The 24,984-nt window shown below is 40.9% G+C and overlaps 1 protein-coding gene across 2 annotated transcripts in view; it reads right to left on the reverse strand.

Annotated features, from left to right (window-relative positions):
* The window catches only part of ZNF385B (zinc finger protein 385B), a 461,571-nt gene that overhangs the window by 135,786 nt on the left and 300,801 nt on the right, over positions 1-24,984 (reverse strand). Inside the window, exon 1 of one of the 2 annotated variants that reach the window (XM_075286075.1) lies at positions 20,620-21,274. The exons of the other annotated variant lie outside the window; for it this stretch is intronic. The gene's annotated coding sequence lies outside the window, so the exon portion shown is untranslated. Of the gene's footprint in view, positions 1-20,619; positions 21,275-24,984 lie in introns of those variants that run through there. 2 annotated transcript variants of the gene reach the window in all.

Consider the following 24,984-nt stretch of genomic DNA (forward strand, 5'->3'; position numbering starts at 1 on the left):
CCTACAATCCCCTAGAGTGTTGACCCAAAGGAAGACAAAAAACCCCAATTGCCCCATAATTAGGAGGCAGTGCTTTTAGGGTAGAGTACAGTATAATCTTATTCTTGAGGATCCATAAAGAATTGGCATGGGTCTCCGCGTACACCACATATTGGAACAGTATGTTATTCTATAACACTATTGTTTTTGAAACTTTTCTTGGGTACCTTTAGGTGAGGTGGATCCTCCATCCTCATCATGTTCTGTACTTGGCTAAACCACAAAAAACTGATGGGGTGGAGAGGGGTTCTCTGTTTTCCAAGAACAGTTTGGTGAATTGTATTGTTAAATTTTTGTTGCATGAGGTTTAATTCTCAGTACTCAAAATAGGACTATAAAAGATAAAGCTATTCCCAAGGACCTAAGAACCATATGGGCCAGAGGTCCAGGAGAGGTCCCATTGTAGATTGATCACACTCCATTTAAATATGGAATCTGCGAGACAACGGAAGAAGCAAATAAATAGAAATGTACTTGCAATTGGGTGCAATGAATCTCAAGGGGAAGGGACCTAAGCCACCCACTTCCAACTAGTCCAGAACTAATATTACTACTAACTTATATATTGATATATTTCCAGAAATAGTTATTTGAGAAGACCAAAACCAAACATACTTCAGCCAGTACACGATTCTAGTTTGTACTTTCTCTGTTACCTTATTTCATGAACATTTGATATCATTATGAGTATGTAAAAGCCTTTACTTACATGGGAGGATTACCACAGTGTTATTGTATCACATAATAACCTTCTGAATAATACATGCAATTCTTCATTCTTACAGATCACTGTAGTCCTGACAGGTAAAGCACTGTGTGAATAATCAGTCAGATCATATGTCCTACAACCACTTTCCCCCAGTTTTTAAGTAACCTAGAAATAAATTATTCTCTGGGTAAGAGAAAGATAGAGGAAGAGAAAATGAATGCGTAAGAAAGTGACGGCTATGGACAGGGCCGGCTCCAGGTTTTTATGGGCCCTTGGGCGACAGAGCCTCAGTGGGCCCCCTTGTAAAGGAGGTGGGGGAGTCGAGACACTGTGCGTTGCAGATGAAGCGAGTGATGTCATGCAGGAGTGTGGCGTCACCAACGCCATACCTCCCAATCTTTTAAAGAGTAGAAAGAGGGGCAAAATGTGCGGCGCGCTCTGCGCGCCGCTGCAAATTTAGCTCCACCCACTTTTATGTTGATTCCACCCATTCTCATTCATTATGTGCTCCCACACAGTATAATCCTCCTACAGTCACCTGTAAATTATATGCCCCCCCTCCATCTCTCCCCCAGTTTCATATACACCCTTCCTCTGCCCCCAGTTTCATGTCCCCCCTCCATCTCTGTCCCCAGTTTCATCACGTTCTCCCCCTTCATCTGCCCACAGTTTCATGTCCCCCGTCTCTGCCCCAGTGTCATGCCGTTCCCCCCCTCCCCTTCATTTGCCCCTTCAGTTTCATTGGGCCCCCTCCATCTCTGTCCCCAGTTCCATGCCGTTCTCTCCCCACCCCCTCCATCTGCCCCAGTGTCATTGACTGCTGTTCTCCCCCCCTCCATCTGCCCCAGTGTCATGCTGTTCCCCCCTCCCCTTCATTTGCTCCCCAGTTTCTTTGGGCCCCCTCCATCTCTGTCCCCAGTTTCATGCCGTTCTCTCCCCACCCCCTTCATGTTCTCCAGTGTCATGCCGTTCCCCCCCTCCCCTTCATTTGCCCCCCAGTTTCATGGGCCCCCTTCATTATGTTTCACCTTAATATGTAATACAAAACAAACACTTACACTCACCTTCTATCACTCACCTTCCCTCGTTCCCCCGACGCTCCTCTCTCTCTCCCTCCAATCACATACGCGATGCAGGAGCTGTGAGATCAGCTCCTGCTTAGCTCCGGCCCGGCTTGCGTGTGTAGGCGTGATGCGATGACGTCATCGCGCCTACACACGCAAGCCGGGCCGGAGCTTTAAAGCAGGAGCTGATCTCACAGCTCCTGCATCGCGTATGTATTCCAGCTCATCGGCGGACGGACGCCGATGAGCTGAAATTGTGACAGGCAAGTGCCGGGGGGCCCCCAGAGGCTCTGTGGGCCCCGGCACTTGCCCGACTATGCCGTGCACTGACGCCGGCCCTGGCTATGGAGGATTGTATACAATGGTGGGCTCAGCTCATCTCCATTCTAACCCCTCCACTTGGTTATTGAGATCTTGCACAAGGATATCCTCTCCACAAGCAACAATGTTACACGGCCACGGGGGGAACCAGATGAAGCTGAGGATGAGATGACAGCAACCATCAGGATCAGGTCTCGGGATGGGTACATGGTGCTCTCAAATAGGTCACGGCTGGACGTGGCCTGTTTGAATTTTTACCCCATCAGGGCCAGTTATAAAGAAAATGTAAGCTTGGGAAACAAGCAAACAAAATCAAATAATCCCCCCATCCCTTTATACGTCTATTCCCAGATTGATGCCATATAGTATCAAGATAATACTGTATATACATTGTTTTGGCCTATGAGAGATCCCTGGTGGGCTTATGCTTCAAAACATATATGGTCCAACAAGAAGCATCCAAACGTAAATGGATTCTATGGTATATTTTTTAGCGATTGCTGGAGGGTGAACCCCAAATTTTATATAGTGAGCCAAGGAATTACAGTCCAACACTATATACAGCACATAAAATACCAGAATATAGTTTCCATGTAAAATGTAGAGTCTGGATATACTTCTCTATAAACAACTTAAAAAATACGTAATTGCACTTAGTTGCCCCTAGGACAGCGGTTTGCTACCTCCTGATACTGGCTATGTCTTGCCTTGATGTACAGTATACTCTTGAGAAAGAGATAAGATAGAAGCTCTGGTATTTTTATGCATCTGCCATACATGATAAAGTACATAATGTAGATGTCATTTATATAACAGCAGATGTCTAGATGACTGTAAGCTAATACTAGTTATAAGACTTACAAGCAGTACATGGAGACTCAGAAGCGAATCCCCCAGCGCTCTAATAAACATTTTATCAGCCGCTCCTGAGCACAATCTGGAGCCTCAATGTAGCACTTAAGGAAACAATTGGGTCAGATGGCATTGAAGAGGCTGTCAACACGCTAGAGATGAAATGTATCACACCTTGTAATGAACTCTTTTTGCCTTAGTTCTGGGAACAAAAACTGCAAGCCTGATCCTGCGCTCAGAAAGCCTGCCGCGTGGTCAAAGCACATCCAAGACTATAATGTCACCAGGCCAGATCCATGTAATGGTGTTATAATGAGCTGTACTATACTGTACTGTGTGATAGAGTTAGTTACAAGATAGCCTTGTATGCCGCAACCAATACCAAGTGTCACAAATAACAAGCAGTACAATACACTGTCATTCTTGTTACTTTACAGTGAATGTCCATCATTGAACACAAATGGGTTTTCCTATTATAAATAGGTAAAAAAAATAATAAATAAATCAGCGCTGGTTTGTTTTATTCATTTATCCTGCACTGACCTAGAGGTAGTTAATTACATGCAGTCTACACTAGGGGGAGCTGAGAAATTCACAACATATTGTACTCACTTCATATAGTGAATCAATAAAACAGCATGCAGACTGCTCCCCCTAGGGGTGACAGCTGGCAGACAGAATTTTGTCACTGAAGAGAACTCGTCAGTTTCTTCTGACATGTCTGGTTTAGTAAACACTTGTAATCCCTGTGAAATAATAAGGCTATAGTCAGATGAACATGTTTCTCAGTCATAACAATGGACAAAACAGTCTGTTTCTTAATGACCAATGTGCATCTGGTTTGATTGTGTTCTATGCCCATTTGCCTGTTTTTTATGGACGAGTGTTATCAGTTTTGCATCCTTTTATTAATATACTGTTTCAAAAATAAATGAATTATATTGGTCATATTTCTTACCCAACCCACTGTTCCATTTTGAACTGATAGCGTTCGGTGACCATTGGGGGCTCCATCCCCCATTCTGCTTAAAAATTGTGAGCAGGACTTTTCTTTCTGCTAATTTCAGGTAGAACCCATTTTAGTCTATGGGGTCCACCGGATTCCACGAATAACCGCTTTTTAAGAAGAAGGGATTTCCATTTTTCAGGTCCCCAAGCAGTGCGAACCTGGCGTCAAACTTCAATCTGTTTTAGTGTTTGTTAAAAGTCAACTAATTGGTTTCTTTTGGGATTGTTTGTTCGTCAAAGAGGTCAAACATGAATTCAGCGCACTGTTGGTTTTCCAGCGGTATATAAAACCGCATGTGCCCCAACTCATGAAAGGTCCTCTTTAAATGTACCCCATTGTTTTTAAAACAGATATTTTAAGGATGTTTAAAAATACGGGGTGTGAATAAGCCCTAATGTTGGAGCATCTTCTTCAAACTCTACATTGTGCACCTCCTTTGTTATTTCTCCTTAAAATGTAAGTAACCTGACAACTGAGCTGAAGATGCTGGTTGAGAGAATCCCTTACAGCTTCACATCTCAGACCCTGAAGTAAAGTAGATTTTGAATGGTAGGAGGTTATCTGTTCTATCTTTTATATTTATCTCCATACAGAGGATTTGCAGTTCTCTATCAGGAACAAAAATGTCAAAGCACTATGAAGATGTATGAAGAAATTAATCCTCCGAATTTTAGATGAAAATGTCACGATCTTAGAAGGCAGAGATTTTCTTTAAGATTGATAGTTTACAAAGGTAGAATGAAGTCTGATCTAGCGGCCCTGGCACTAAATTGATGATAATAGTGTATGCCACATTTGGTTAAACACATGCCATACTAGACACAGTTATTATGTAGCCAATAATAAAGTCTGTAACAAGTTGTTTGGTGTCTCCATGATGCATCTTTATCAGATCTGTCACACATTTCACCTACTCTTTTCCATTATGTGCCTCTCCCCAGTATATTATATTAGATACATTTGCCCCTATAAGTACTTCTATTATATTTTCCTTTCTTTAGGTTTCAAAATAAAAATTGCATCAAAGACGTATAATATCATTAGGAGTCTAAAAGGACAGGCATCCACGTGCCATAAGACACTAAACATTACATGTCACCTCCGAGCAACTGTGCAAACATGCAATAACACTTACCGGTAGAGGATGTTTCATGTCCTATGACATAATATACCGCTAGAAAGTTAACAGTGCACTAAAGTCAGGATAGGGCCAAAGGATAAGTGTTGTTTGGTGTCTAAGAACTGGGTCCCCTAGTGATCAGAAGAATCGGGGTGTATAGTCCCCCTGTATCCTCCCTGTGAAAGTGTCAGTGAGCCTGCGTGACTGGTGCTACACTAACTGCTATGGGATTGCAATCTCCGGCAAGTTTACGGATGCTTCATTCACAGGGAGGATGCACTAGGATGCACTGATCACTTGGGGACCCAGTTTACAGTAGTCCTACAGTAGTCATGGGATACATATCCATTGGGGATAAGTATCTATAATGGGACAACTCCTTCAATTACCATTAGGTGGTAAGTTCAAAGTATATGTTACTAGTATAAGTATTAGGGGATAATCATACACATTAGGGAGAGTGTGTTCCTACATAGGCGTACGGAGACTTATAAGTCATTCCTGCTCCGCTAGGGATTCTGGGTAAAAAATATGCAAATCTATTCTCTGGGATGTAATTAGGAGAACAGTGCCTCTGTATGCTGCCCTCTAGGGGCAGCCCCCTTAACATCATGCATGACTCAGTTAATAAGCCTACTGATATTGCCAAACTAGTATAAGTATTGTATTAGCAAATACTCCTAGAACTCCCATACAGGGGGCAGTACCACACCAACAACAATAAAAAGCATAAAAACAACAAAAAATAAAGCAAATATCACATAGATACCCTGTGTAAACTTGTCATAAAATCTATATAGAACATCAAGATAAGCCAGACTAACATACTTGATTTCCAGATAAATGGACATGATAAGAACAAGACTATCCTAGAAGAGCATATGGTAGCGTATTAAATTTTAGTACAGCTTTATCACATCAAAATGAAGGAGAGTCAAAGCACTCCCATAAAACTTGTATGGGACACACAAATAGTACCTTCATTATAGTGATACATACTAATAAAAACATCTATCATCATTTCTTACATCCATATCAATACTAAATCCACATTTCTATCAGTGCTAACTTCAATACCTATGTTACATTAAAAAAAAAAAAAGCTACAAAATGTACAATACATGATTTTATATTTCTAGGTTTTCTAAGAAAAATGTTTTTATGATTATAATATAGATTTGATAAAAACCTGCAATAGTAATGAATATATTAATGTTGCATATACCTGGGTGATCAGACATTACCAGTGAAGATAACATGGGGAAAGTAATATCCTGCATCATGGCTATTTCAGGTTCCTATGACATAGAGTAGCAGGTACATGAATGAACAGGTGGGATCAAGAACACAAATAAGGACCCTCCCCTATTCCTCTTCAGAATAGCCGCACAAGTCCCACAAGCCAACCCATTCCATAGAATATGACAATATGTTACATATCCAACTACCACTTTGGTGTCTTGTTCTGGCCTTTGCACTTTGTGTTTCTCAGGGAAAAGGTTAAGCTTCATGAAACATTAACCAAGTCTTTTACCAGAACCACCTGTGTCAGATAATATTCCAGTTTATTAAAAAAAAAAAGATAAAATATCGCAACACGCCTTCCATACAATGGAGTGTAATTCCAGTTTGTAGGTTCTTTCTTAAAAATATTAAAGTACTGCATACATATTAATATTCCATTTACAATGTTATTAAATGGGTTGAATGAGATCAGAAAAAATGATGTTTTCCCCCACAGAAACAACAACTCAGCAGCTTTCAAGTGAAAGGATATACAATATCTGCCCCAGCCCTATCATTACCACTAATAACAGTAATAAACACGCAATAATAAAAAAAATAATAATTTCATTTAAAAAGTCACCATTATCTGCGCTGAAAATAACTGTATATATCAGTATTTGCCATTAAACAGAGGTTCAGATTTACTAATATGCAGGCAGTCTGAAAACTGACCAGGTTTATCACAGTGGCTGATGCCGGATGAAAAAACTGACAGATCTTTGGTTTAATTTTTAGGTCAGTATATGTAATGTTTCTCATTAGAGAGAGATAGTACAGGGACTATGCATGTCCTGTTAAGGATTCTGGGTGAGGAATATGTAAATTAGATCTCTTTGGTGGAAAAAGGAATTTACTGCTAGTACCAGCTTTCTGAAGGTAGCTCCTATAGATATGTAGGGAATTGCCAGTTGAACAATTCCCCATTGTTGCTGCTGAAACCTGGTAAAAAGGGAAAGAGAGACAGTGTGTCCTAAACTTGACCTAGGCTCTGTCTCTACATACTTGTCTCACTGTCTTAATGACAGGAACAACTGGGCGACAGTCCCTTCTCTAGTTTTTAATTTAATTTAATTTAACCTGTAGGTCTTGGGTGTTGCTTGAACCAATATTTCTGGTGGCAGATCATCCTTCACCAAAGAGGGTATCAAGACGTGTAAACAAAAAACGCAGACAAGACAACACAACACAGAAGAGGAGTCAGCAAGCAAAGAGTCAAAGCCAGAGAGACAAAACAATACCAAAATGCAATCCAAAAGAGTAGTAACAAGAAAAACCAAAAGTCAGAAGTCAGTGACTACAATACAATAGCAGAGAATCACTTAGCAAGGACAGAGTCACAATAGCCGGCAAACCTGTGTGGGCTAATGACCAATTTATAGGAATTCCAGAACCTGCCCCAGATTTGATTGGCAGATAGGCTGCCAATCACACAGGTAAGCCTAAGATTAAACATTAGAGGAACAGAGGGAATCCAAGGAGAAAGAGATGGGTATGGTGGAAAATCAATTACAGAGAAGATGTAAAAAGCGGTGTTCAGACAGAGCAACAAGAACATAAAGCAAGGAATCATAACTGAAGATGCCTCCTGTGCTGCAGCTGCGAGGAGAGGGTGATACAGAGACCCGAACAGGCAAAGATGTTACAAGATGTGGATGGGACTCTCTTCCTTTTGAGTAAGTCCAGGTTCACATGGAGTATTTTGGCTCGTGATTTGGTACGTAGACGCCGCAGGATCTTTTGCGGGCCGTATACGCTCCCATTGTTTTCAATGGGAGCCGATACCGTATACGCTATTTTGCGGCCGCCGCGTATATGGTACCGGCTCCCATTGAAAACAATGGGAGCCTATATGGTCCGCAAAAGATCCCGCGGCATCTATGTACCAAATCACGAGCCAAAATACTCCATGTGAACCCGGCCTAATTATTCTGGCTTGGCTATTATTCCTAGATGATGCCCCTCAGTTTCTTTTGAACCCCATGCATTAATATATAGGAAGCCACCTTACATAACTACTTAGTTACATATTCCTTAGACTGAATGTATACGATCTTTTTGTACTTACTTTGAGCCAAAATTTTAACACAACTTCTCGGAACAGAAATAAGCCATGCTCCCATTGTCTATGCATCTACACCCAGAAATGTAGCAAGTCAAAATTTTTTGCCAAAACTAGATGCACAAAGAAGCGCCAAAGTGGGCCACAGAGTTTGATTTAAACATCTCCAAGCCTGGCCATTTTACACTCTTTTTGTATGTTGGGATATCGAAATCGACACTTTCTCCGTACAACATAAAGTATAGCTACCTATAGTTGACATATAAGAGACTGTTTTCTATGGAAGAGATGGAAGAGCTAATGTGCACATTGTTTCCCTGGGAGCATTGCTTTTTGTGATGCATGTCAAAAACAGCAAAAACATACAAATGCAAAAAAAATTGGGAAAGATACTGTATGCTGCCAAAAATGTGTTTTTTTTCTGTAAGGTTTTATGTGTAAACACCCTTAGCCTTTTTTTCAAATCACCGTTTATTGATCTCAGAGATAAAACCTGGAAATAATTGGGACGGATGGAGCGGAGACTGATGTACATGGCTGCTCTCTGGCATCAGCTTGAGTCACTTAGAAATAAACAGGTCTCACCAACTCATCAGTTCCTTAACAAGAAGCAAACAAAAAAAATTATGAGTGCGCCCCTAGCGTGTAACAACCCGCCTGAACCTTTCTGTTTGCTGCTAAGCCCCCATTTCATTATTTTATCAGTTTTGGGAACACATTTAGTAGCGACTTGTGAATCGTACATAACATAAAATATGTTTTCTATTGTTGTTCCAACCGTTCCCCAGCAATTTAGCACATGCGGTAACACATACAGACACTTTCTGTGCCAGTGCTAAAATCTGAATGTAATAATTCTTACAGTGCGGCTCGATTCCTTTTTTATGCTTTTGAGGAACTTTAGCAAAAATTTGAGCTACGGACAGTGTGTTCTGCAGCACGAGAAGCTAAAATATTTGATATATAGAGTTTTCCCATCACGTGACCAAAGGTCGGCGTGTCACCATGTGACTCCTTCACTCATTTTAGTGAATGAAGTCGCCTTGCAACCCCTTGGGCTCCATAACTTCTAGTTTTTGCCTGAACAGGAAAGAACAGGTCACTAGTATTATAATTTTGGAAAATCACTTTAGTCACAAAAACAGCAAGTTTTGCCCACGGTGCAAATGCAGTGGAAAAAAATGTTGCGTTTTACAGTTCGTGCAAAGTTCTATGGACTTTCTGTGAAAAGCACTGCAGAAAAACACAGTGCATTTCCACCGCGGTCTTTTCCGCAGTGCTATTTCGCTGCGGGTTGCTATGTGGGAACTTAGCATTTGGAAGCTTACAAACTGTGAGATTAAGTTTAAAACCACACATGAAAAATGCAGTAGAAAAAGCAGAGAAAAAAAAAACACAGCAAAATGCTTCCGTTCTTCACTGTTGCGGTTTTGGAAGTCGCAGTGTGTCAATTATAGCTATGGCAAAGCCAGCGGTTTCCCTATAGATTTGATGGAAGAGGAAAATCCAGTTTCTTTTGAAAAGCGCTGTGGTAGAAGCTGAAATGTGCTGCCACCGGGGTTTTGCGGCAGGGCTTTTTTGCTACGTGGGGCCTAAGGCTGGGCTTACATGGGATTTTTTGGACTAGACTTTGAGGCAGAGGCCGACTCAAAATTAGGTCCAAAAAATGGCTAGCGGCGATTGGATGCCAGTGCAGTGTACCGGCTTCAGTCATGGCATTCCACTCCGGATTAGGTTCAAATGAATGGGCCTAGTCAGGAGGGAGGGTTCGCGTCGCGGATTCTGCAGCAAGAAAGGGCAGGTTACTTATTTTTTCCGTGAGCGGCACAAAACTGCTATCAGAAAAAAGAAGTGAACAGGTCCAATTGAAGTCAATGAGAAGGGTTTTTGAGCCGGATTCTGATGCAGATTCCATGTCGAAATCCAGCCCAAAAAAACGCGTGCGAACCCAGCCTTAGCCTCATAGAGTTTAATGTGTACACATAAATATTACATTTTATTGCTCTCCTTAGGTGACCATAACCAGGAGAGTAGAGTTCAGATTAGATGTAGGTTTAGGTTACAGAAACAACATATAAGTTACTTTTACCTTGTACAGTCTCTATGCTAAGAGCACGCGGCGGAGGATGGGGTAGCTTCCTCCTCACTCCTCTGCCCCCTCTCCTCCATACTCACACACCGCTGATCTCTGTAGGTCAGTTTACTCTATAATTGTACGTCGCCTGGTTGCGGAGGCCATGTAAATCTCATCTTCATACCTCCAGCCACTTATGTGATCACAAATAAACAAATCATAGATGAGCATCAGACGTGGAGTTCGTGTTAATGAATGGAAATTTGACATGCCACACATACACTGAGCCCCTGCAGGAATACAGCGGTGCCCTGATTTGACAGCGCTTAGAGAATCTGGACATATGTGATAAAAGGTCATTAGGAGATGTTACCAGAATAAACCTTTCAATGCCTTTTTAACATTGTCAGGTCGTATTAATAGCAACAGAGTGTAAAAGTGCTCAGTCAGGCACATCGCGGATCAGATGACAATGGTGTCGCTCATCCAACATTCCTGGAAGGAGAGAAATAAAATACCAACAACTCAACACAGGGAACGCAATGAAAGACTAAGAGCATCACAATGATACCTCGAGCTCAGTGATCCACGGCCCTTTAACATACCACTCATAGCAAGGTATATCATAGACAGAAAGAAGAATAGATAGGAGGTGAAATTACTATCACCTTAAAGGGAATTTATTACACAAAAAAATGGAATCTAATCTGCAGGTCCCATGTTATAGATCAAGAGGAGCTGAGCAGATTGATACATAGTTTTGTGGGTAAAGATTAAGTATAATTTGTCATATATCCATTTAAAGGAAAGTCAATGTCAAACCAACCACGGTGCACCAATAGATGGTCCATTTCCTTGAATGAGGCAAATGAGGCTCAAGTGAAATGGTGAGATGCCAGAGCTATAGGTTACTAAATATGAAAACAGAGCCCATACAGCTTCTGACATACCGCCATTACTGTTTCACCTTGTCTGCCTAAAGCCAGCTTCTACTAGGAAATGGTACTCAGTGTACTGTCCCCTACAATGTGCAGTAGCTGGTTTGATATCAAGTTTCCTGGTGATCGAGTTCCTTTAAGTAACCCTTGTGAGAAGGTGAAAGGCAATGTGCTGGAGTCCCGCTATATCAGCCCCAGATTCCAGACTTATGTGTGGTCCAATGCGGGTCTGGAATAGGTTTCAACCCCAGATGGGGGCCCTTGGCTCATAAAAGGGTGCAGAGCCTACACGTCAGGGCAGATCCAAGAAGTGAGGAGGTGGCTGGGTCTGTTCTGTAACCCTGAGTCCAGTGAGATCAATTTCTGCTTGTGTTTCTCGTGTGGCTGGTAGTAAGCCAGACATATAGTTAGGTTATCCTTTTGGACAAGCAGGATTTTGTTTTATTTTTGCCTGAAGTTAAGGCTGTATTTTGTTTTGCTCATTTTGTGCCTGAAGTGAAGGTTTAGTTATTTTCCTGTTTTTCTAAATAAACCAGTTTGCTGCATAGTTGGTGTCCCCGTCTTGACTGTTTGAGACCGCACCACTGCTTCTACTGAGCTAACTTCTCCACACCCTTTACAGCTATCTCTGTCAGAAAAGGACCACCCACTTGACGAATAAACTCGGAATGAAAAGTAATATAGTTGAGTAAATGACAAGTTAGGCCTTATTCACACACCCATATTTTGCAAACTTTTGAGTATGAATATTTCGAATACCGTAGTATTTGATCGAACACCTACTCGATCGAATACTACTCGCTCATTTCCATTATGTACGTAAATTGTGGATGTGTGTATATATATAAAATCTGTCAATCTATTGTGCTCTCTCTCCTCTATAACATGTTGCCAGCTTGCACTGCATTTTCTACTTTAGCTCTTGACTTCTCATCATGTTATCAATGTGAGTGAGAGGAGAAGATAATACGCTGTCTGAAGAGCTACAATCCACAAGTAAACATAACTATAACCACATAGTGGATGGCAGCGCAGGTAGCACCTATGTCCATGTCTGATATACTAAGTGCCTATAATGCTGATAACAGGGCTACAGAAGGAGTAGCAATTACAATTGACCCTGTTTTTGGCATCTGGATGAAAGACTACACAGACACACTAAAACCATGTAAGTAAAATGGATGTACAGTGGTAGACCATAATAACTGTATAATGATATGCTTAAGGGTATAGCTACTGTATAGGGGGCAATGGATGCAGTTACACCAGGGCCTTAGAGCATGAAGGGGCTCAAAAGTCTATCTGCTGTATAAGAAGACCCCAGTATTATAGTAGCACTTTATATTGTTATTTTTATAACTATCCACCAACTGCAAGTTAAATCTCAGGATATAACCAGATACAAAGGACACTGGAGATCATTACACTAGTCTTAATTGATTCCCCACCAGATGCACAATTTGCCAGAATTACTAAGAGGCTTTGCCTCTTGATATACCCGATTACAGAACTTTCAGGATAAGGCTTCATTCACATCTGCGTTGGTATTCCATTCGGGGGAGTCCGCGTGAGGATCCCCCCAAATGGAATACTGAACACAACTGCAAGCGGTGTACCAGTGAAAACACACGGATCCCCATAGACTATAATAGGGTCCGTGTGCCTGCTGCCAGATTTCCACAGGAATCATGCAGACAGGAATCATGCAGTTCACAATCTACTTTCATGTCTGCATGATTCGTGTGGGCAGCAGGTGGCAAGCACATGGACCCCATTATAGTCTATGGGGTCCGTGTGCTTTTACTGAACATCACTTGAAGTTACGTTCCGTATTCCGTTCGGGGGGTCCCCATGCAGACTCCCCGAAAGGAATACTGAATGCATAGGTGAACTTTTTTGTTGCAGATTTTGTTGCAGTTTTTTCAGCCAAAGCCAAGAGTGGCTACAAAAGAAATGGTAACTCTATAAAAAGTTCTTATGCTTCTCATTTCTGCTCAATCCACTCCTGACTTTGGCTAAAAAAAACCCGCAACAAAATCTGCAGCAAAAAAACCAAACTGCGTTTCTGCACTGTGGGGCCTCAGCCTCACTCTTTTCCATCAGGTTTCCATTTTTTGTGAATAGCATAGAACAATATTTTACCCAGCCAGGAGAAATAGACACCTGACGGATCGCGCTGTAGTTACTGAGTAATTTCAATCTAATTCATTTATTTTACTTTAATTTACTGTAGAGAAGCATCATCTGATTTGTCACTTTGTAGATTTTCCTTTCTACTGAACATAAGCAGAGAATTCATCTTTCTCTATAATTTTTCTGTCCTCCAAGAAAATCCCAGCTCTGCTGATATCACTATTCAGCACAATCTGAGGCTAGGGCTACATGGCGACATGTCTTGTGAAGTTGCAAAGAAATCGCACGACAAAAAATTAAATGTATCTCTAAATTGTTGCGACAGTCAGAGAAAATCCAAACCTGTCCAATCTTGGAGGCAGCTTACAAACTGTGGGCAATTTTTACATGGAATTTGAATATGACTGTGATTCGCATCTAACATGTTTGTGACTTGACCGTGGTTTAAGCCAAGGGCTACAAGGCAACTTTAGCCACAACTTCTGTCTTATGACAAAATATCACCATGTTACCCAGCAACTCCTTAACTAATGTAAATTAAGGTCAGGGGATAATCATACACATTAAGGAGAGTATGCCTACATAGGCGTATGGAGAGTTACAAGTCATTCCTGCTCCGCTAGGGATTCTGGGTAAAAAATATGCAAATCTATTCTCCAGGATGTAATTAGGAGAACAGTGCACTCTGTATGCTGCCCACTAGGGCCCTCTAGGGGCAGCTCCCTTAACATCATACATGACTCAGTTAATAAGTCTACTAATATGATGTGGGATTTATAGCCAAACCAATATTTCTATTCCAAAAGGAACAGATTCCCAGTTATGGACAGCGCTGTTTCGGCCTATTAGACCTCGTCAGCATAACGTAGGGATACTGATTTGGCAGCGTGAGAGACTATAGACCACGGTCAGGGGATAATCATACACATTAGGGAGAGTGTGTGCCTATATAGGTGTACGGAGACTTACAAGTCATTCCTGCTCCGCTAGGGATTCTGGGTAAATGTAAATTAAGTGAGTCACATTATGACCCTGAGGGAGCTGCAACTGTGAATCTTTTTGCAAAATAATTGCAGCAGTGCTCAATGTTTTTGCAACTAGAACTCACAGTTGCTACATCAACAAGGTTGCAGAGAGACGTAGGAGTCGCCATGTAGCCCTAGTTTTCAGCTAAATCTCAGCTCTAAAAAAGTATACTACAAAAAGTTGCAGACAAGCAGCACAGCTTCTTTAGTTCTGTGATTTTTCACAATATGTTGCTGTATAGCCATAACCTAGTCCATATGGAGTTTATAGAAAATTAAATCAGAGGCTAAGCTTCCTCATCTCTGACCACAATGACGGTGTCTCTTCAAGACAATCCCTGTCTATTTCACCATTAGGCCATAATGGACATCGTAGTGGGGGAACCCCTCTAGTGGCTAATTCAGGCAAATGCATTGAATTCAATGGGGAGTGGTCTGCATTCTCCATGGGTTTACTTGCATTCTCTGCGGTTGCATTCACAATAGGATTACAACATTCCTGTTCTTAGGATCAATGGGTTTCTCAGTAGTCAGACCTCCACCAATAAGAAACTGGTCCTCCCTCCTATGGATATTGTTTGTGGCATAACCCCTTTAAGTAAAAACTTTAAAATAATGAGAAATACTGCTTGAAAAGTGAAACTTTTAGCCAAGAACAGTTGTGCTAGAATCAGAGCTGCAGACTACCGAGGAAGCATAAGGACGTCTATTATAAGTGTCATGACTTAAGACATCATGAGTCAATGTTCTGAGATGCAGGAGACAAGGATTCTTTCCATTTTGACTGCATATAGTTATATTAGAAGATGACTCTGAATATATACTGTATTTTATTCTTAATGTCCTCCAATGTAATCCCCATACTCGATGTGGATTAGACCACCACTCTTTCGAGATTTCTCCAAGCTAATGCTGCAAGGAAATCACTCTCCAAAATTACTGAAACTAAATTTAGCCATCAAGTAGGATCATCCTGAACTCCTGACATCACTAAGTAGTTAAAATAAAACCTCTTCTAAGCTGTTGTATGAGATGTTATTTTCATAGTGAACTTATCTTATTATGTGTTAAAGTGCAGTCTTGCGGTTGAGTAAATCAGCCTTTAGGCGAAAGCTCCACGTAGCAAAGTGCCATAAAAACGCTGTGCAAAAAAACTGCGTCAGAAACGCATTGCACTTTTTTTTTAGCAAGGTTTTCCATGGCGATTTTGAAAAATTCTCATCTATGGACTTTCTGTTCCTATTATACCTATATGGAAAATGCCACCGGAATTTACCTATACATATAATTGACATGATGCAATTTTCAAAAAACGTGCATGCTATTGAAAACGCAACTTTTCCGCTGCAGATTTGTTTCATGTGTGGATGGGATTAGCCAGAAATCCATCTACTTTTTAGGATGTTTTTTCAGTACTGTAAAAAGCAGCGTTTTTGCCGTGACATTTCCAGTGTGTCAAAAATGGTGTGTTTTCAACGTGGGGGTTCAGCCTCAATTTGGGTGCGAATCAGCTGTTCGTTGCACCCAGAGCCCCTGTTCTCTACTGTATTTGCTGCACATCGGGATCTATTAATCTTTATGTTAGGGTGTGGTGATGGTTAGCAGCCACGGGTGAGAATGTTTGCTTTTGCAGGCGTAGCCACCAAAAGCTCATTTGATACAAAAGCATATTTTCTAGGCAGCAACACTGACGCAAAAAAGTATGTTTACTATATCAATAACAATGGTCTACAAGAGATTTGGATGGTGGTAAACCCTAGTGGCTGAATTGCAAATATGTTAATGCCCTTAGGCACATTTCACATCTGTGTTCCGGCCATTCTGTTCCCCTCTCTGCATGAAATATGTGGACAGAAAATCCTGCAAGCTGCACTTTTCTCTTTGCATTTTTCATGCGGAAATCACATGGAACCCATTATAGTCTATGGGGTCCGTGGGTTTCCTTAGGTAATCGCTTTTTTATGCTGATAGGTTTTCGTTTGGGGTGTCCCCAAACAGACTCAATCCAAACATGCATGTGAACTGGGCCTAAGTTGTGTAGTATTGTCACCATTGTTTGAAGGGAAGTTACACAATGTAACGAAGACTGAGACATCTAATTTCAAGGAGAATAGTATAGTATAGTATAGTAGGGTATAGTATAGTATAGTAGGGTATAGTATAGTATAGTATAGTATAGTATAGTAGGGTATAGTATAGTATAGTAGGTTATAGTATAGTATGGTATGGTATGGTTTGATTTGATTTGATGGTATAGTAGAGTATAGTATAGTAGGGTATAGTATGGTATGGTATAGTATAGTATAGTATGGTATAGTATAGTATAGTAGGGTATAGTATAGTAGGGTATAGTATAGTAAAGTATAGTAGGGTATAGTATAGTATAGTAGGTTATAGTATAGTATGGTATGGTATGGTTTGATTTGATGGTATAGTAGAGTATGTATAGTAGGGTATAGTATGGTATAGTATAGTATGGTATAGTATAGTATAGTATAGTATGGTATAGTATAGTATAGTATAGTAGGGTATAGTAGAGTATAGTATAGTAGGGTATAGTACAGTATAGTAGGGTATAGTATAGTATAGTATAGTATAGTATGGTATGGTATAGTATAGTATAGTAGGGTATAGTATAGTAGGGTATAGTACAGTATAGTATAGTATAGTAGGGTATAGTATAGTATAGTAGGGTAGAGTAGGGTATAGTATAGTATAGTAGGGTATAGTATAGTATGGTATAGTATAGTATAGTATAGTAGGGTATAGTATAGTATAGTAAGGTATAGTATAGTATAGTATAGTAGGGTATAGTATAGGATAGTATGGTATAGTATAGTATAGTATAGTAGGGTATAGTATAGTACGGTATAGTATAGTATAGTATAGTAGGGTATAGTATAGTATAGTAAGGTATAGTATAGTATAGTAGGGTATAGTATAGGATAGTAAGGTATAGTATAGTAGGGTATAGTATAGGATAGTATTGTATAGTTTAGTTTTTACCTCTATTTATATAATACTTTATTGATATGACACACGGTTTTAAATATTATGTATTACATTATTTAGTATTACATTTATTTAGTATTTATACACTTTTTGGCTAATTCCATATGTATATACCTGATGTTTTTGCACTTAAACTTGGTTTCAAAGTCTCCCGAACATGGAGCTGGAATGTTGCACATTAAATAAATACCACTATCCTATTTTTTTCTACCAGTTTTTGAGCTGCCTTCTTCTTTGTTCTAATAAAAATTCTCTATTTTTTAGTATATTTCTGAAACAGAGGCAGAATGTACCCACACCACATAAAATAGGAAGCTGGTCCAGAGCCCCAAAGCCCCAGCACTGCAGGCAAGCAATGCTAACCACTTTCATACGATGCCAAATCTGTTGCCACCTTTACTTATTTATGCCTCTCCTCTACATAGATACACACAATTTACAAAAACATTAATTTTGCATTGATGCAGCCGAGGATGACAGCTGAGGTCGTATCCATATTAAGTGTTGGATCATAAAAGAAATCCCAGACAAGATTACTGGGTATTAACTGTAAGCTTGTGCATCACATACACAGTGTAATAGCCTGGCTATTAATATTGTGTCTAGGACATTATTCACACATCAACACATACTGGATAAAACCAGTGGTCAGTGAGAGGTCTTTCATCTTATTACTTACTATAGTTAAAGGGATTTTTAAAGGATGATGATATTAAGCCTTAGGATAGGTCATCAATATCAGATGGGTAGGGGCGACCACCTGGCACCCTTTTCGACCTATCCCCACTGCTGTCACTCTCATAGATAAGGATAAGTTTCAATGGAGCGATATGCCCCATTCAAAGTCTATGGGGCTGATATGGATACAATACAGTGCTGGGCTATCTCTGTTAGTTCTATATAGAATAAATGGAGCAGTAGCGCACATGCATGACTGGACATCTCTCCATACTAAATCCCCTGGAATGGGACTGGGAACCTCTATTCCAGAGATTGGTATGTGTCCCTGTGATCAAACATGTATTATCTATTCTGTGGACAGGTGATAAATGCTTTCCCTATATGCCCTTTAAGTTATTAAAGCCAATTATTGATCTTTTCAGGTCTATTACTTGCAATGAATTCGCCTAGAAACTCATTGCCGATAAAATTCCTGTCTATGGCTGGTTGCATCCAATTAAAAGCACGGGCAGCTCATGGGGGACGTGGGAAAGTCTCCCTGTGCCGCCCATGCCCGGGCTGTGCTTCCGTGGCTCTTTTCATTAAATGAATAGGATCCACAAAAACATGGCTACTAAATTGGACAGGAACAGGACCTGTCCTATCTGATATGGCCCGGACTGATGGCCCGCATACGGGACCGTGAAAATCACGGTCATGTGTACGGGCCCATAGAAAATAATGAAATACACGGATAGCACACTGACCCATGGTCATCTACAAGGTGCCTAAAGCTAAGGCCCCAGGGAGCGATTCCGCATTGCTTTATCCAGATTCTGCAGAGTTTTCCTCTGTAGATTATCTGATTCAACTATATCTATACAAAAAACACAGCATTTCGGTAGGTGTAATTGAGTGTGGTTTACAAAAACATTTTTAGAAATCGCAGCATGCCCTCTGCAAATATTTTCTGCAATGTGTGGATGGGATTAGATAAAATCCCATCTACTTTGTAGGTACTGTAAATCATCATGGTGTTTATGCCACATCGGGCCCTGTCCTCCTGCTGCTGCCGATGAACCGACCAAGTCAACACTTGGTCGGTTCATAGAATTATGCCCCAAAGTGGCCCCTGCACACAGTATTATGCCCCACAGTGGTCCCTGCACACAGTATTATGCCCCATAGTGGCCCCTGCACACAGTATGATGCCCCATAGTAGCCCCTGCACACAGTATTATGCCCCATAGTAGCCCCTGCACACAGTATTGTGCCTCATAGTGGCCCCTGCACACAGTATGATGTCCCATAGTGGCCCCTGCACACAGTATTATGCCCCATAGTGGCCCCTGCACACAGTATGATACCCCATAGTAGCCCCTACACACACAGTCTGATGCCCATTACTGGCATTGCACACAGTATTATGTCTCATTGTGGACAATTATTATACTCTCGGTTCTTCTCAGACCCGACTATAATAATTGGAGACCCCGGGGGAAGGGGGGGGATACATGCATAAAAAACACGTACCTATCTTACTTACCTATCCCTTACTCTCACTACACTCCCTGCTGATGTCGGCCATCTTCAATGACATACGGGATGTCACGTGATGCAGGGCCTGCGCCTCGATGTATAAGGACGCAGCCTGCCCGAAGCCAGGAGGGGTAAGTAAATAGGGCCCGTTACTGGTTAGAGTAACTCCAGCCGGTAACGGCCTATTAAAAAAACCAAACAAACACAGCAGTAGCGACTGTCACCGAGCCCACTAATGTCCCGGGCCCTGTGGCATCCATTACCGCTGCAACCCTGATAGTTATGCCCCTGGTGCCAATAAACTGCTAAGTGACAAAACTCCCACCCCTCTTATTTGTAAAGAAAACCTACAATTCTCACCTTTAATATAAATTACTACTTAGGGGATTTCAGATTTATATCCACTGCGCTATTCTTTAAGATTACAGATTTCGTGACAATATCAGAATTTGCTCCTGTGTAGAACGTTGTAAATTTCATAATTAGGTTTGCAACGGAGAGCGATTCATAAAAAATAGATATTACTTTAATACTAACGTCTTGCGGTTTCCGTCACGCACACCATTTATCTTCAAGAGACATTTTAATACAGAAGGCTTAGTACAGGCAAGGGACATAGGCAAAAATAATTAATTCCCTTTTGCACTGATGTAAAATAATGCTGTCACCATACATAGTAATTACATGTAATTGCGGGTTTACTCGACCCAGCAATCCTATAAAATGTCATCATCATCATGAATAAGGTGCTAAGTGCTGCTAGACTCCGCATCCTTACCTTGGCTTATAAGATTAGACTTCGCTCTTGTTCTGGCATTCCTACGTTTTGTAGTCTGTTACATTTGCAGGTAAGCACTCTCATCGTTTCCGCGCTGCTCCTTTGTGATGCCGGGTGCTAGGAGACCGATAAGTCTGAACAAATCACATGTAATTGCTGACTAGCTCTAATTACTGACCGGATCATGTGTGCAGCTCGGATCCGGAGAGAGAAGAACTAGTTTTAGAGCATTGCGGCGTCAAACATACAATAACAATGGGAGAACGTTGTTAAAAATAGCCCGGTATTGTTCATGGCAAGTTAGCGTTGCAATGTTGGACTAAAGTTAGTTAGTATTCCACTGTAGCAATGAGCACTGTAAACAGAATAGCTGTGACACATGATTGACAGCTCCATTCTACACATGAAGGGCTTTACAAAGATGATCATTGATTTTGCTCCTTCAGATGGAAATTATTGATTAGACATACGTTATTGCGGGCTAAGGACTATGTGTGGCTGAAAGCGAGAATGAAGCAAATAGTAAGATGAAAACAATATGTCGGTAAAGAGAAAGGAAAATAATTTACATGAGGATTAGTGGGATCCATGAATTTGCTGGTGGAAGGTGAATGCTGGAAATGGAAACACAGCGCCGGTCTTGGGAAATGCCTTTCGATCAGTTGAATCTTGGCCAAGATATGGACTAAGTCTAAGCAATCTTCATCGTTTGCCCCAGAAAACTCTTTAAAGGTTAGACAGCAACAACAATGGAAGCTGTACTGGTTACCATATTGGTTTGTCAACCAGCATTTCCAAAGGCAAGAGTTGAAGAGAGATAGGCTAGACTCACACCTGCTCTGGTCTCTCTGTTGTTCACCAGGGGACCAAAAAAAAAGGGAAGCCCATTCGCTAAAGCAGTAGTTGTCCCCAGACACCTGTGATGATAGACTCTAATGGGGTCCGTTGTGTGTCTGTTGGGTTTCCACCACTTGTATATTGAAACCAGCGGAGAAAAAAAATCCTCTGTGCAGGACTGGCTTTCGTTGCTGATTTTTCTCTACAAAGATTTTCGGCACTTTCTTTTTTTTTTTTTTTAATGCAGATTGTGAGCCCCATATAGGGATCACAATGCACTTTTTTTCCCCTATCAGTATGCCTTTGTAGAATGGGAGGAAATCCACACAAACACGGGGAGAACATACAAACTCCTTGCAGATGTTGTTCCTGGCAGGATTTGAACCCAGAACTCCAGCACTGCAAGGCTACAGTGCTAACCACTGAGCCACTGTGTTGGCCCTGATTTTCTGCACTTTCTGCTGACACTCCGACATAGATGTGAACTTTACTTTAGAAACACGTGTTAAGCTAATCACACTTTGAGGCTCTGCATTTACCATGATAAAAGGGTTGCAAAGTTGATGGTCTTAGCCATACAGCTAGCCTTCTGGGGATATTTCTAGAAGAACTAGAAAAATCCTTAAAAGACCAATGGGCTCTTTAACCCCTGTCTGCTTGGCACCATACTATAGTGTGTTGAGGTGATCATTGATAGTCCAGTGCTGCAATGTAGTAGGCACTACATGGGTTCTGGCTAATCTCATCTGAACATTGTGGGAATAATGGCAGAAAAGCTGCATTTCCAAAACTGTGTTCTCTATGGAGAAATGCAGCATATTATTTTAGCTGCAGAATAACAAGCATTTTCTTACATATTTAATGACTATTTCATGAGTGAAAGAAAAATGCAGCAAAAATTCAACGTGGGGCTGGGACCTTCACTGCAAAGTGGATAAGATTCAGTGAATCCCATCCACACATTGCAGAAAAATGTGTGCAGTGGAAACACTGTGATTTCCGAAAATGCTGCGGTTTTGGAAATTGCAGCATGTCAATTATACCTAAGAAGACACTGGCGGTTTCCCTATAGATATAATAGAGATCTCTGAGGACTTTCTGTGTTGCCGCCATGCTTTTTCACACAGTGCTTTTATTCTATGGCTCACTACGTGTGGCCTTAGCCTAAAACACGGGTAAAAAGCAGATTTTTTTCAACATTGTTTTTTTCTAGCTGCGTTTCACTGCATGGGGCACTCAGGTTATATTATACTAACCGGGTCTTAGCCTCTACTGCCGGAGTGAAAAACTCCAATTTCATAGCTTAATCCTTCAGATGCTGCGATCAGTTGCGATCATGGCATCTAAGTGGTTCTTGGGATCTCTTCTCTCAACTCCTAGAACGCCTCACTTATGTTTAAAGAGGACCTTTCACCACTTGGGGTGCATGTGGTTTAATAAACCATTAGAAAGCCAACCGTGCGTTGAATTTAGCGCACAGTCGGCTTTCACAATCTGTGCCCCCGGTGAAGAGCTATCAGTGCCGCTACCGTAGCTCTTCACTGTCAGAAGGGAGTTTCTGAAGGGGCAACATGGTGGCTCAGTGGTTAGCACTGCATCCATGCAGCTCTGGAGTCCTAGGAATCCCACCAGGAACAACATCTGCAAGGAGTTTGTATGTTCTCCCCGTGTTTGCGTGGATTTCTTCCCATTCTACAAAGACATACTGATAGGGGAAAAAAAAAGTACATTGTGATCCCTATATGGGGCTCATAAAAAAAAAAGAAGGGCATTTCTGACAGTCCATGGACGAGTACTTTCAGGAGGGGAGAGAGCGTTCCTCACCACTCTCACAGTACAGCGATATAGGCGATGCTGTGAGTAAGGGCGTTCCTGACTGACCGTCAGAAATGCCCTACTGATGGTAAAGCGTTACGGTACTGACACCAATAGCTCTTCACCGGGGGCACAGATCGTGAATTCAGCGCACTGTTGGCTCTCTAGCGGTATATAAAACCGCATGTGCCCCAAATGGTGAAAGGTCCTCTTTAAGGTACTTAAATGAAAAAAAAAAAAAAATGATGGAATTTCACACAGTCCATCAAAAACTATTATTAAGAGTTAAACAGAACATTATATGCACCCCAAAATGGTAGCATCAAAATTGTATCTAGGTGAAACATCTATATCAACGGGGAAATAAAGTTAGAGATTTTGTAAGGCAGAGATGATAAATCTAAAAAACGTTGCAGTAACCGTCCAAGCTAGCTTAACCTCTAAGGGTTAAACTAGCGTTAATAATTTATATGCTGAATATTATTAGGTCATGTCCTCACACAACTACACAGGAAATGAAATTAAAATGATAACTAATCTGTCGGCTTCACTTCCACATGGAGACACAATTACTAGGATATTGATCCAATATAAACACAGAGCGAGGATTGCCGCAGTACATTAGATTATCTAGAAATTTTGCGCTTTAATTTGATCATTGTCTGTTTAGCAAACGTATTACATCCCGAATCAGGATTAGATATCTGCTTAGGGATTCCTTCCGAATACAAGTTTTTATAGAGTGGTTGAACAGTAAATGAGTATATACAGTCCTATGAAAAAGTTTGGGCACCCCTATTAATCTTAATCATTTTTAGTTCTAAATATTTTGGTACTAGCTGTTACCCGCGACTTCGTCTGCGGTGATTGTAGCAGTGGGTATATACAGGCGTGGGTAAGGTTTTCGTAGTGTGTATAAGGTATGGGATATGAAATGTAACTTTGTATCTTGTTTTTGCTCTAATTCAGAGAATACGGGAGACTTTTGTGTTGAAGTTAATTTGTATTTGAGCTGCTATACGGTGTTGTGAGAAACTTTACATAGTGACTTTGGGACAGAAGTATTTGAAGTTAACCCTTTCCCGCCGATGGCATTTTTTGTTTTTCGTTTTTGACTCCCCTCCTTCTAAACCCCATAACTTTTTTATTTCTCCGCTCGCAGAGCCATATGAGGTCTTAATTTTTGCGGGACAAATTTTTCTTCATGATGCCACCATTATTTATTCTATATAATGTACTGGGAAGCAGGGAAAAAATTCAGAATGGGGTGGATTTGAAGAAAAAATGCATTTCTGCGACTTTCTTACGGGCTTTGGTTTTACTGCGTTCACTGTGCAACCAAAATGACATGTCCCCTGTATTTTGTGTTTCGTTACGATTCCAGGGATACCAAATTTATATGGTTTTATTTACATTTTGACCCCTTAAAAAAATCCAAAACTGTGTTAAAAAATTATTTTTTGAAAAGTCGCCATATTCCGACAGCCGTAACTTTTTTATACGTGCGTGTACGGGGATGTATAGGGCGTCTTTTTTTGCGGGACCGGGTGTACTTTGTAGTTCTACCATTTTCGGGAAATGTTATTGCTTTGATCACTTTTTATTCAAATTTTTATCAGAATCAAAACAGTGAAAAAATGGCGGTTTGGCACTTTTGACCATTTTTCCCGCTATGGCGTTTACCGAACAGGAAAAATATTTGTATAGCTTTGT

This window comes from Leptodactylus fuscus, chromosome 8, assembly GCF_031893055.1.
Source record: "Leptodactylus fuscus isolate aLepFus1 chromosome 8, aLepFus1.hap2, whole genome shotgun sequence".
Classification (NCBI taxonomy): Eukaryota; Metazoa; Chordata; class Amphibia; order Anura; family Leptodactylidae; genus Leptodactylus; species Leptodactylus fuscus.